Here is an 11,431-nt window from a genome sequence, read left to right on the forward strand (position 1 = left end):
CCACCTTGACTCTAAAGGGCTCTTCTATTGCAAAGGAATATACAAGTAACCAAATCAGTTTTTCTTCTTCCCATCCCTCTTAACCCCCCCCACCCCAAATTTAGATAGCTTCTTCCAGATTCTTTGTCTTTTGACTATGAAAAATATCACAGTAGGCCTTCCTTATGTAGATATCTATAAGATACTATATAATAGAAGTACATACAGATATGTATCTATAAGATGGTTCTTCTGGATTAGCACTCCTCTTTCTTGAGAAATTAGTCTCCCTTCTCCAGTTTAACATACCGTGTTTTCCCGAAAATAAGACCTCGCCGGACCATCAGCTCTACTGCGTCTTTTGGCACAAAAATTAACATAAGACCTGCTCTTATTTTACTGTAATATAATACTGGGTCTTATATAAGACCGAGTCTTATATTAATTTTTGCTCCAAAAGACGCATTAGAGCTGATGGTCCGGCGAGGTCTTATTTTTGGGGAAACACAGCAGGGTCCAAATATAAACCATCCTACTTCCATAGCACAGTGATTGACTAAGGACAGGTACCTACCTAACTAACCAAAGCTGGGCCAATCCTAGTTTCTCATCTCCGCTGGTCACAGTGATTGCAACAGGAATAGAGACATGACTCAAATCAGGCTAGTTTTCCCAGGATTTTTCAACTTGAAATTAAGGTATGATGAACTTGGGATGGTACAAGCCCAGGAGATGCTGGCGATCGGGTCAGCCAAGCTTGTTCAGAAAGAAGAAGGCTGACACAAATTCCACTAATGACTCCTCTAGTCCCTGAAGCCCAGTGGTGACCCTGCCGTTCTTGAAATTGGTAACATGAGCCAATAAATTCCTCCTTTGGCCTCTGCTGTTCATATTGGTATGTGTCATTTTCAACAAAAGTCAATATGAGTTTACCTAGCAGCTGGAATCCATCTCTGTTATGAAACTGGCTCAGATGACCTCATCTCTTTGTGTAGCTTAAAACATTCCATTCAGTTACTTGCAAAGGATACATTGGATAGAAGTATGCCTGTGGCTAATGATTATCAGTGATCTCAAGAGTTTTGGAGTAAAATGAGTTATTAATCTACTTGCTGTTTCATCAGGAATTCATTATTTATGTCCCCACATTCAATTCTGCCTTAGGAGTTAACCAGAATATTACTTTAGTTATTGAGATACAGTAGTCCACACCCCCATCCGCAGTTTTTGTTTTCTGAGGTTTCGATTTCAGCAGTTTCAGTTACCCTTGGTCAACCTCAGTCCAAAAAATATTAAATGGAAAATTCAAGAAGTAAACATTCAGAAAAAGATTCACAAGTTTAAAATTACATGCTGTTCTGAGTAGCATGATGAAATCGCATGCCATCCTACCTGGTCATGAATCATCCCTTTGTATACTATCTGCCCTTGGCCATTTATAGTAGCCATCTTGGTTATCAGCTTGGCTGTCACAGTGCTTGTGTTCTCGTGACCCTTATTTTACTTAATAATGGCCCCTAAGTGCAATAGTATCAATGGTGGCAATTTGGATATGCTAAAAAGAAACCATAAAATGCATACTTTAAATGAAAAGGTGAAAGTTCTCAAGGAAAGAAAAAAATCGTACGCTGAGATTGCTAAAATCTGTAAGAACAAATCCATGAAATTGAAGAAGGAAAAAAATTCATGCGAGCTTTGTTGTTGCACCTCAAACTTTGAAAGTTATGGCTACAGTGTATGCTAAGTGCTTAGTTAAGATGGAAAGGCATTAAATTTGTTGCTGGAAGACATGAACAGAAATGTGTTCTGATTGACAGCAACATGTTGCACCAGGAAACATTGAGCCTATCCAAAGACTTCTGCAAGGTATCCTCTGAAACAACTGACCACATTCACATAACTTTTATTACAGTGTATTGTTATATTTTATTGTTAATCTCTTAGTGTGCCTAATTTATAAGTTAAAGTTTATCATAGGTATGTATGCATAGGAAAATACATAGTATATATAGGGTTCGGTACGGTCAGTGGCTTTAGGCATCCACTAGGAGTCTTGAAATGTATTCCCCAAGGATAAGGGGGACTACTATATAATTAGTCTTTAGTTAAATCAGATGAGTTTTAAATACAGTACTGTTACTTAATAACAATGTCTCTGTAAACATTAAGTTTACAGAGAAAAATGGGAAGAATAATACTTAAAATACATTTAAACTACAATGAAAATATCCCATATCAGAATTTGTAGGGCTTAGTAAAACACTGTAAAGCAAATGTGTAACTTCAAAAACATTTATCATGACACAAGGAAGATTGAAAATAAACAAGCTAAGAATGCAAAGGTTAGGTAAAGCAGCAGAGTAAACTCCAAATCAGATTGGAGATAGGAAAGATAAGGACAAAATGGAGGAGAACACCAAAAAATAGAGGTAATATCTGTCGTAGCTAGGGCTACTATAATGTTACAGAATAGAATGGGTTCCTCCGACAAAAGCTAGCAGAGTCAAACACTAAACGGGAACTGCAGTGGAGAAAGATTGGCTATTTCATTATGAATGGTGACACCCAAGGAGACTGGGAAGCTAATTCAGGAGGGTTTTTAAGAGTAAGGGGTTGGGGGGTGGGGGGTGGGAGATGAGGGTAAGGGGGATCGAATATATGGTGATGGAAGGAGAACTGACTGGGTGATGAACACACAATGGGATTTATAGATGATGTAATACAGAATTGTACACCTGAAATTATGTAATTTTACTAACAATTGTCACCTCAATCAATTTAATAAAAAAAAATAAAAAAATAGAACACACACACACAAAAAAGAGTATAGGGGGAAAAAAAGAACAGGGAGGAGGTATTCCTTAGCGCTGGAGGGGCAAGTAGTTTTTTTGTTTTTTTCCTTTCTGTTTTTTTACTTTTCTGCTCTTTATTTTTGTCAGGGCAAGTTTTAATTGGAGGATCTTGGAGTTTGGAAATTTATGGTAGGGTATGTGAACACAGGATCTTCCTGGACAGCAGACCCTCTACTTCTGAAAGGGTTTTGGTGTTTAAGTTCCCGTTATATTCGGGTCTTTTAGTTCTGTGGTGGGGAGGCAGTAAGTTCCAGGTGCAGCTGGCTACATGGCTTGGGGTTTTGGTCTGTTGTCTCTGAAAAATAACTCAGTATTTCGCTAAACAGGATAGGGCCACTTTGAGCTGGTTCTGTGGTTACAATAACAGGTTACGACATCCTGGGTGGCTTAAATAACAAACATCTATTTCTTAGTTTTGAAGGCCAGAAGTCCAAGTTCAGAGTGTCAGCATGGTTGGGTTCCAGTGAAGACCCTCTACCTGGTTCGCTTGCAGCTGTCTTCTCATTATATCCTCACTCGGTGGGGAGAGAGGGCTCTCTTCCTCACAAGGATACTAATCCCATCACAGGGGTGCCATCTTCCTGATCTAATTACATCCCAAAGGCCCCACCTCCAAATACTAACCTATTCGGGGTTAGAGTTTCAACAAATGAATTGCGTGGGGGAGCACAAACATGCAGTCTATAACAATACCCAATACCAAGCATGGGTTCTTTGAACATATAAGATAGACTTCTGTTAAAACAGATTTTAAAAGAGATTTTCTATATTTGTCTTTTTTCATTTCTGCCCGTTTTCTTGATTAGAGCAGGGCCCTATTTTGCAAGCAACAGAAACCATCTGACTAACTTAAGGAAAAGGGAATTGATGGAAAGGCTATCCAGTGTCTTTTAGAACTGATGGGCAGGAACCAAGAAAATGCTAGTGGGTCAAGGAGAGGAAGCAAGGGACCGACTGATAGTGGGAACAGTGTGGGATCGTTGGAACGATACAATAAATCCTTCCTGTCATGTGTTCTTGTTCTTTGCAAGATTAGGTAAAGGTTCAGAGTCCTTGGAGAGAATGCCCCGTTGCCCAATATTAGGTTACGTGCCTCCTCCTTTTGTCTTCTATAATTGAGCAGCATCTGGAAGTCTTTTTGGGATGGGTGAATGGACATCAAGCACCAACAAAGGCAGATACCCACTATAAGTCACTCTTGGCTATTTAGTTTTCATACACATTCTCTTCCTTTCCTATTTAAACTTCAAAAAGTACTTATGCCTAATGACATAACCATCATTTACTATGCCCAATGTCAAGGCCAGGATCTTCAGATTGCGTCCATTCTTCCACAGTGCCACATTCTGTTACTGATATTCTGCAAATTACACAAAATAGACATTTTAACACTTACTAACACAAATGACAAGAAAGAGATGGGAGATTTGTTAAAATACATATTACATATGACGGCAAGAAAATACAGGTAGAAGATACTGACTTATTTAAATGCGTGGTCATGAAACCTTCCTTCCTCTGCGTCTGTTCTTTTGTCTTTGTTCCGGCTGTACCTTAGCGAATTAGATTTCTTCCCTGATATAATGACCAAATTTATTTCTGACAGGTATGAGCTCTTGTTGGTTCTTCTGCCACCATATATGGTAGTACAAGAACACACCCCAGAGAATCTTCCGTTTCCCCTCTGTACTCTTCCCTGATCTCATTGTGTGGCAGCAACTGTATTAAAAGGTTAAAACACCCCAACGAACATAGCATTTTTTTTTTTTTTTTTTTTGTCTGATTACCTGGTGGCATAAGAATCTAAAATTGCTATGTGGAAGTTTGAAGATCCAATTCTTTTGAACTAATTTCTTTTGTACTCCTTCCTTAAGTACTGAAACCTTTAAAAACAGCCCCGAGTCAGAGGAACAAAAAGCAGAAACTTCATGAGTGGGTAATTGGGTGTAATAGGGAGAGCCCGCTTCATTTTGGACTTATGTAATATCAGAATGGGAGAAACAGTATCAAAAATCAGAAGGCACCAATTGTGTTTTCTCTCAGCTGGTTCATAACTAAGTCTTTGATAGATTATTCCAATGTTCGAAAACAGCAGCTGATAAGAGAGAGGTACATAAGAGCGAGATTAACAAAACACGAACTAAGCACATTATCTTACTTCTGTGTGGTAAGTTCTTTGTCCAGAGCAATGGTATGTGGGAACCCGTGATAAATAATTCAGTAAATCCATAAATAGTGGTGCTGCTAGAAGTAGCACAGACAAGAAAAGCAACCTAAAACCATAGTATGTCAGTCAAGGAGGACAAAACTGCTAAAATGTTACCCCTTCTAATAGAATTGGCAAACCTCCCACCCCAAGATATGATACCACAAGGCTGGCTCTTAGCAAAGAGAGAGGAAGAAGGGAGGGAAGGTGCGGGAGGGAAGGCAGCAGTGGCCAGGAAAAGTCTCCGAAAACGCTATCTGTAGACGCCATCCTTGCCATCCTGGAACTCTGTTTATGCTCCCATTAAGCACGGCCTTGACAGAAGGAGACTAACATCTACAAAAGAGTGATCTTGTCTCCCTGATCATTCAGAGCCTCTCTCACAGTGAGGGACCCTGCAGTGAGCATTAATTAACATCGCTCAGAAACAGCCTCACATACTGGATCCGTTTTAAGAGACCCATCTATATACCTCTTCCTAACCTTTCTTAAGTTGGCACCAATCCTTTTCCAAGCCCCTGACAATTCTGCCAACTGCTAGTTCACGCTCCATGAATATGCATAAGCCGTATCTCATCCCGTACCTCGTCAGGCCAGGGAGACAACAATATAAACTGCTTGAAGTTCTCCCTAGGAGGATTTTCCTTTCCTGTCCTTCACTGCCACCCATGAATAGGGGTGTTAATGCCCCTATGAATGCACCTCATTTTGGGCTAGTAGCAACATAACACACAGAACACCTCTCTTTTAAACTTGAATTTTTTCCAACATCAGTCAGTTATCCATAGGGAGCTCTCATGAGGCCATAGTTGTAGGCTGCGTGAAAAGAGGCAGCATGACAGGAGGAAGCCTACTGGGAATGTGGTCATACATTTGCCCAGGCCTCTAGGACAGCCTCAGACACTTCTGGATGATGGAATTCAAAGGATGCACCTCTGTGGGTGGTTCTCAACTAAGGGCAATTTTGCCCCCCAGGGACAAAATTGAACAATATAGCTAAATATTTCGTGATGTTTAGAGACATTTCTGATTGTCACAATTGGGTGGTGCTACTAGCAACGAGTTGGTAGAGGCCAGGGATGCTGCTGAACATGTAAACTGCCCAGGATAGCTTCCCACCAGCAAAAATAATGGCCAAAGTGTCAGTAGTGTCGAGGTTGAGAAACCCTGATCTATATTCATGAGTAGATGAATCAGAATGGACAGCTGGGGTCACAGAGTTACCTGGCATCCAAGATCAGGTGTTCATTTTCCAAAAGGTCAAATAGAAAGAGCTATTTCTCAAAAGGGAAGAGTTATTAGCCTAAGAGGCATTGTCTCGGTGCCAGTACCCTGTAGGCCTGCCTGGTGAGGTCTGTCACAGACGCAGGTCATTAACTCCTATGGCCTTGTATGTTACTAACCATACTACCTCCGGTCAAAGAATTCAGTTCATAGGAAAAATCGACTCACAAGACATTTTCTTCCCATCTCCATACTCTGCCTGTTTTTGTACCCAAGGGAGAAATGCTTCCACAAAGATTATTGCAACAATGCTATTGTGAACTAGAAGCTGAGGCCACATTTGGGCCATTTCAAGTTCCACAGAGCGCTGGGCACACAGGCAAAATGGGTGCTAAGGTACTGACTGGCGTGATTGATAATCCACTGAGGGGAAATCAATTTACTGCTACACAATGGCAGCCAGAAGGAGTATGGACAAAACCCCAGAGGCCCAGAGCTGCTTCCTTGATAGACTCTCATATTCAATTAGTGGAATATTATACAACAACCTTACATGGGCAGGGGCTCAGATCCCTAAGGAATCAGGTTTAGGTTGCCCCACCGGATGCAAAAACCTATACCTATTCTGAGTTCTGGCTGAAAGTCAAGGGAACATGGAATAGCTATTTGACAAAATACATCACAAATACTAGCGAGGATCTCGAAACTAGTTTCAAAAACAAAGAGGCTCTAAACATATGTCTTTCCTTTTTTATGGCATGTGTGCATTTTAACTAATTTCCTTTTTATTTTTCTTCTCCGATTCTGTCACTGTAAGTAGGATTTTTTTACACTGGCCAACTACAATGTAGCGCATAGATTGCAGAATAGTGTGATGGGATTGATTACCATATAACTTAGGAGGACTAGCCATTTCCCTGAGATGCTGGATATGGAACTGAATATAGTAACCTGAGGCATTTGATCGTCATCCTGTGAGGAAAGGTGTCTGCATTCTCAACTGAGTGAGAATGGTTGTGCTTTGTTAGATGGGATGATTTTTGTGAAGACGTATAATCATGGGAAGTAGTGCATAATTGGCCAGCCAAGGAGTGGACCCTAGTGGGTACTTTGTTTTTCTTGACTGCTCAACCCCAAAACCCATTTTCATTGTGGGAGACTTCCTTGTTATGTGAGTGTGGGAGGCAAGGCTCTACATAGCATTAGAGAAGGCTAACAGGTTGGATACTTTCTTTCCCCCAAACCAACTGCTGGTATGTAAACTTGGTGCCACCAACTGTATACTTCTATCCAAGTATTGAGTTGTGAATGAATGGCAATAACGGACAGAAATCTTAGAATTCATTCATAGTTATGTCATTTCTAGTACTGTTCAGCAGTGATTGGGCCAGTAATAGAATCCTAACCAGACTGAAGCACAACCTTACCTATAATTTCTGCTACCAAGCTTTCTGTCATTTTCTGATGCTGGTTTTCTGGCCTTTCCTTCAATTCTGTGAGCTACGCCCTAACCTTGTAATAAAACTATTTTCTTCTTAGCTAGCTAAAGTTAGATTTTGATGTTTAAAACCAAGAACTGGGCCGGCCTGGTTGCTCAGGGGGTTAGAGCTCGTGCTCCTAACTCTGAAGGCTGCCGGTTCGATTCCCACATGGGCCAGTGGGCTCTCAACCACAAGGTTGCCAGTTCGATTCCTCAAGTCCCACAAGGGATGGTAGGCAGTGCCCCCTGAAACTAAAGATTGAACACGGCACCTTGAGCTGGGCTGCCTCCCGAACGGCTCAGTTGGTTGGAGCGCATCCTGTCAACCACAAGGTTGCCAGTCCAATTCCTCCACTCCTGCAAGGGATGGTGGGCTGTGTCCCCTGCAACTAGCAATGGCAACTGGACCTGGAGCTGAGCTGCGCCCTCCACAACTAAGATCGAAAGGACAACAACTTGACTTGGAAAAAAGTCCTGGAAGTACACGCTATTCCCCAATAAAGTCCTGTTCCCCTTCCACAATACAATCTTTAAAAAAAACAAAAAACAAACCAAGAACCAAACATGCATCACTTACCAACTTTCCACCTCTACCTGTCCACAAACCTGAAAAAACTTGGTTCCACTGTGATTTCTGCCACTTGGACTTCTTTCTTTTACTACTATCCATATGCTATCCAGCCTTATTATTATTATTTTTTTAGCTTTAAAAAATTGCCTTTATTCAGAATCATAAGGTTTTTTTTAATCTTACCATTATGAAAGTTTAAAAAAATATAGCACTCAGTGCAATGAAATACTACATTTAATTATTCAAACACTTAAGGCAGATTTCTCACAGTTTACATGTGAGAACTTAGCATGATCCAAACTCAAATATCCATTTCTCGTATCTCTCAATATCTGCAGCAGATACTGACTTAGAAACCTTTTTTAAAGCCATTTCAAAATCCTCCATAGTTGTAGGCATGTGCATTTCTTCTCTTGAAAGATTTCGGCTTTTTTCTGGAGTCAAACCTTCAATACGCCTTGTCATTGCCATCAAGGACGCATCCCTGCACACGTTGGTAATGTCTGCAGCTGAATAACCTTCCATGTTTTCTGCTATACTTGCAAGGTCAACATCATCGGCCAATTCCAGCTCACGGAGACTAATTCATAGTAGCTCCTCCTTGCCTTTTGCTGACGGTAATGGAATGTAGATTCTTTTCTCAAGACGTTGTCTTAGAGCCTCATCAATATCCCAGGGAAAATTAGTGGCTGCCAGAACCATAACCATTTTGGAAGGGTCATCATTTTCAGAAGCAGCTCCAACACCATCCATCTGAACCAGCAGCTCAGCTTTCACCCTTCTGCTTGCTTCGTGCTCTTCAGAAGTCCCTCTGCGACTACAAATGGAATCAATCTCATCAATAAATATGGTGGCTGGAGAATAAAATCGAGCCATTTCGAACAGAAGACGAACAAGCTTCTCCGACTCTCCTCTGTATTTGGAAGTCAGCGTTGATGAAGAGACATTGAAGAATGTTACCTTGCATTCTGTAGCTACTGCTTTAGCAAGAAGGGTCTTTCCCATGCCGGGCGGGCCAACCATCAACACTCCTTTCCATGGTCTCCTAATGCCCTTAAAGAACTCTGGCATCCACATTGGTAACTCCACAGCTTCCTTAAGCAACTTCTTAGCTTCTACCAAATCAGCAATATCATCCCATCGAACATTGGGATTCTGAAAAATTATATCTCTCTCCAAAGCTTCTACTAAGTCTTTATCATATCCAGTACTATCAAATTTATTTGTCTCTGGTTCTGTCACTGCGGCAGGTGATTTGCTCTTTTCCTCTCTTCCTTTATTCTGTTCTTTCTTTTCTCGACAACGAAGAGCTTTCCCTCTGTCATTGTGAAGACTGTGTGCAGATGGATGGTGAACTCTTGACAGTTGTACTTGGATGGTTACTGTGTGGTTTAGGGTCACTGTTTTGAGAAGACTGGCGTTTTCTAGGACCTGGTGAGGGTCTTCATTCAACAGGTACAGGCAAGGACCAGACTTCTCCCTCAGAAGCGGGAAGCTCATGCTGTTCAGCTTTCAATGGAGAGCTGTCTCATTTAAAGCTCTCTAGTGGTTTCATGATATCCTTAACATGTTTAGCTTCCACATTTATTTCCTGCCAAACCTGTTGCCATTTCTGTTGGAGGTACGTATCTTTGACTGAGTATAGATACTTGTTCATTTGGTCAAGAACTCCCTGATAATACACCATCGTGGAGTCATAGTTTCCCAGCAACGCATATTCACGAGCCAATTTTACATTCTCACTAATCATGAGAAGACTCATGCTCGACTGTAAGCTGCGGAGGCCGAGGCTCCTCGGAAACCGCCCACCGCCAGGTGAAGGGGCAGGGCCGAGAGGGGCTCCGCACGAGGAAGGAAGTCCCTGCCCAGCCCCAACCACCCAGCTCTGTGCTCACCGTCCCAGCACTGCTGGGTCCAACCATCACCAGCCCTTCAGCCTTATTATTTTATAATGATTTGTCTTTCTAGAGTCTTTTCAATTCTTTTATTAATGTACAAAATACCTAGGCTGAAGCTTACATACAGCAGTTGCTCAATAATTATTTATGACATTTATTGAACACTTAATCTGTGTATATAGACTTACAAAGTGATATAAGAAAAAATGAAAAAATAATTTTGGAAGAAATGACTTAAGATCTTGTGTACCTTATAAGTACATCAATAGACAATAAGAAAACACTACAAACACGTAAGCAAATGTTCGTTACAGTAGTACAAATATCTTTTTACAAAACTAGATATTTTTCAAAAATAAAAAGATAATAGGAATATGTCATAAGTATAATTTTTTAAAATAAAATATATCCTTGGATTTCCTTTTAGATCTAACCATTTGCAGTGCCATCAGACTCAGCAGTTAAGTGGTGTAATTAAAGGACAATCAGAATGTAATTTATTCATACTTTCATAAATTAATATATTAGATCCAGCTTCCACAGTAATCTTAAACATTGAACCACTGGGATCCAGACCTAAATTATACAAAACCGCAGGTTACTTCTCTAAATAAAGAAGTACCCAGCAATATGACTCACAAAGATCAGTGCTTAGAATAATATTTTTACTTATAATATTAAAAAATTGTGTACAAAAAAAATCCAAATTTACAGATGACGCTAGACTCTCCTAGATACTGGAATTTTGAAAAACTACAAGAATATCCCAGAACACCATACAAACGGGCAGAAAAATGACAGATGTTTGACAGTGGACAACCTGGGTAACATTATGGGGGAAAAATTCAAATGTATATGGAAAGGGACCATCAGGGAAAGTGTTAGAAACAAATTAAAATACGTGCTCTGAGCTAAAGTTCTGGCCTCTGTTACTCAAGAAAAAGTCAGGAATGTTTCAAATCCGTGCTGAAAAGATGGACAGAACGATCCTTAGAGCTTGCAAGCGTGGTAGTTTTAGAACAAATAAATTCCTCAGTGCATTGAAGACTTATGATACAGAGTTTGTACCTACAGATAGCGTGGGCTAAAAATTTAGATAGCTTTGGTAAAGGTTTATGAGATCATGAATAATGAATGCTGCAGTGTTTGAAGGCAGAATGACTTCAGAGATATAATTAATCTGGTGGGGGGAAAACAGTTCTGGAAAGTAACGAAGTGTTG

The 11,431-nt window shown here is 40.5% G+C and overlaps 1 pseudogene; it reads right to left on the reverse strand.

The window, feature by feature from the left end:
• Positions 1–8,551: 8,551 nt before the first annotated feature.
• LOC109458271 (katanin p60 ATPase-containing subunit A1) lies at positions 8,552–10,074 on the reverse strand (annotated as a pseudogene).
• Positions 10,075–11,431: the final 1,357 nt, after the last annotated feature.

The sequence above is a fragment of the Rhinolophus sinicus genome, linkage group LG01, assembly GCF_036562045.2.
Source record: "Rhinolophus sinicus isolate RSC01 linkage group LG01, ASM3656204v1, whole genome shotgun sequence".
NCBI classification, from domain to species: domain Eukaryota; kingdom Metazoa; phylum Chordata; class Mammalia; order Chiroptera; family Rhinolophidae; genus Rhinolophus; species Rhinolophus sinicus.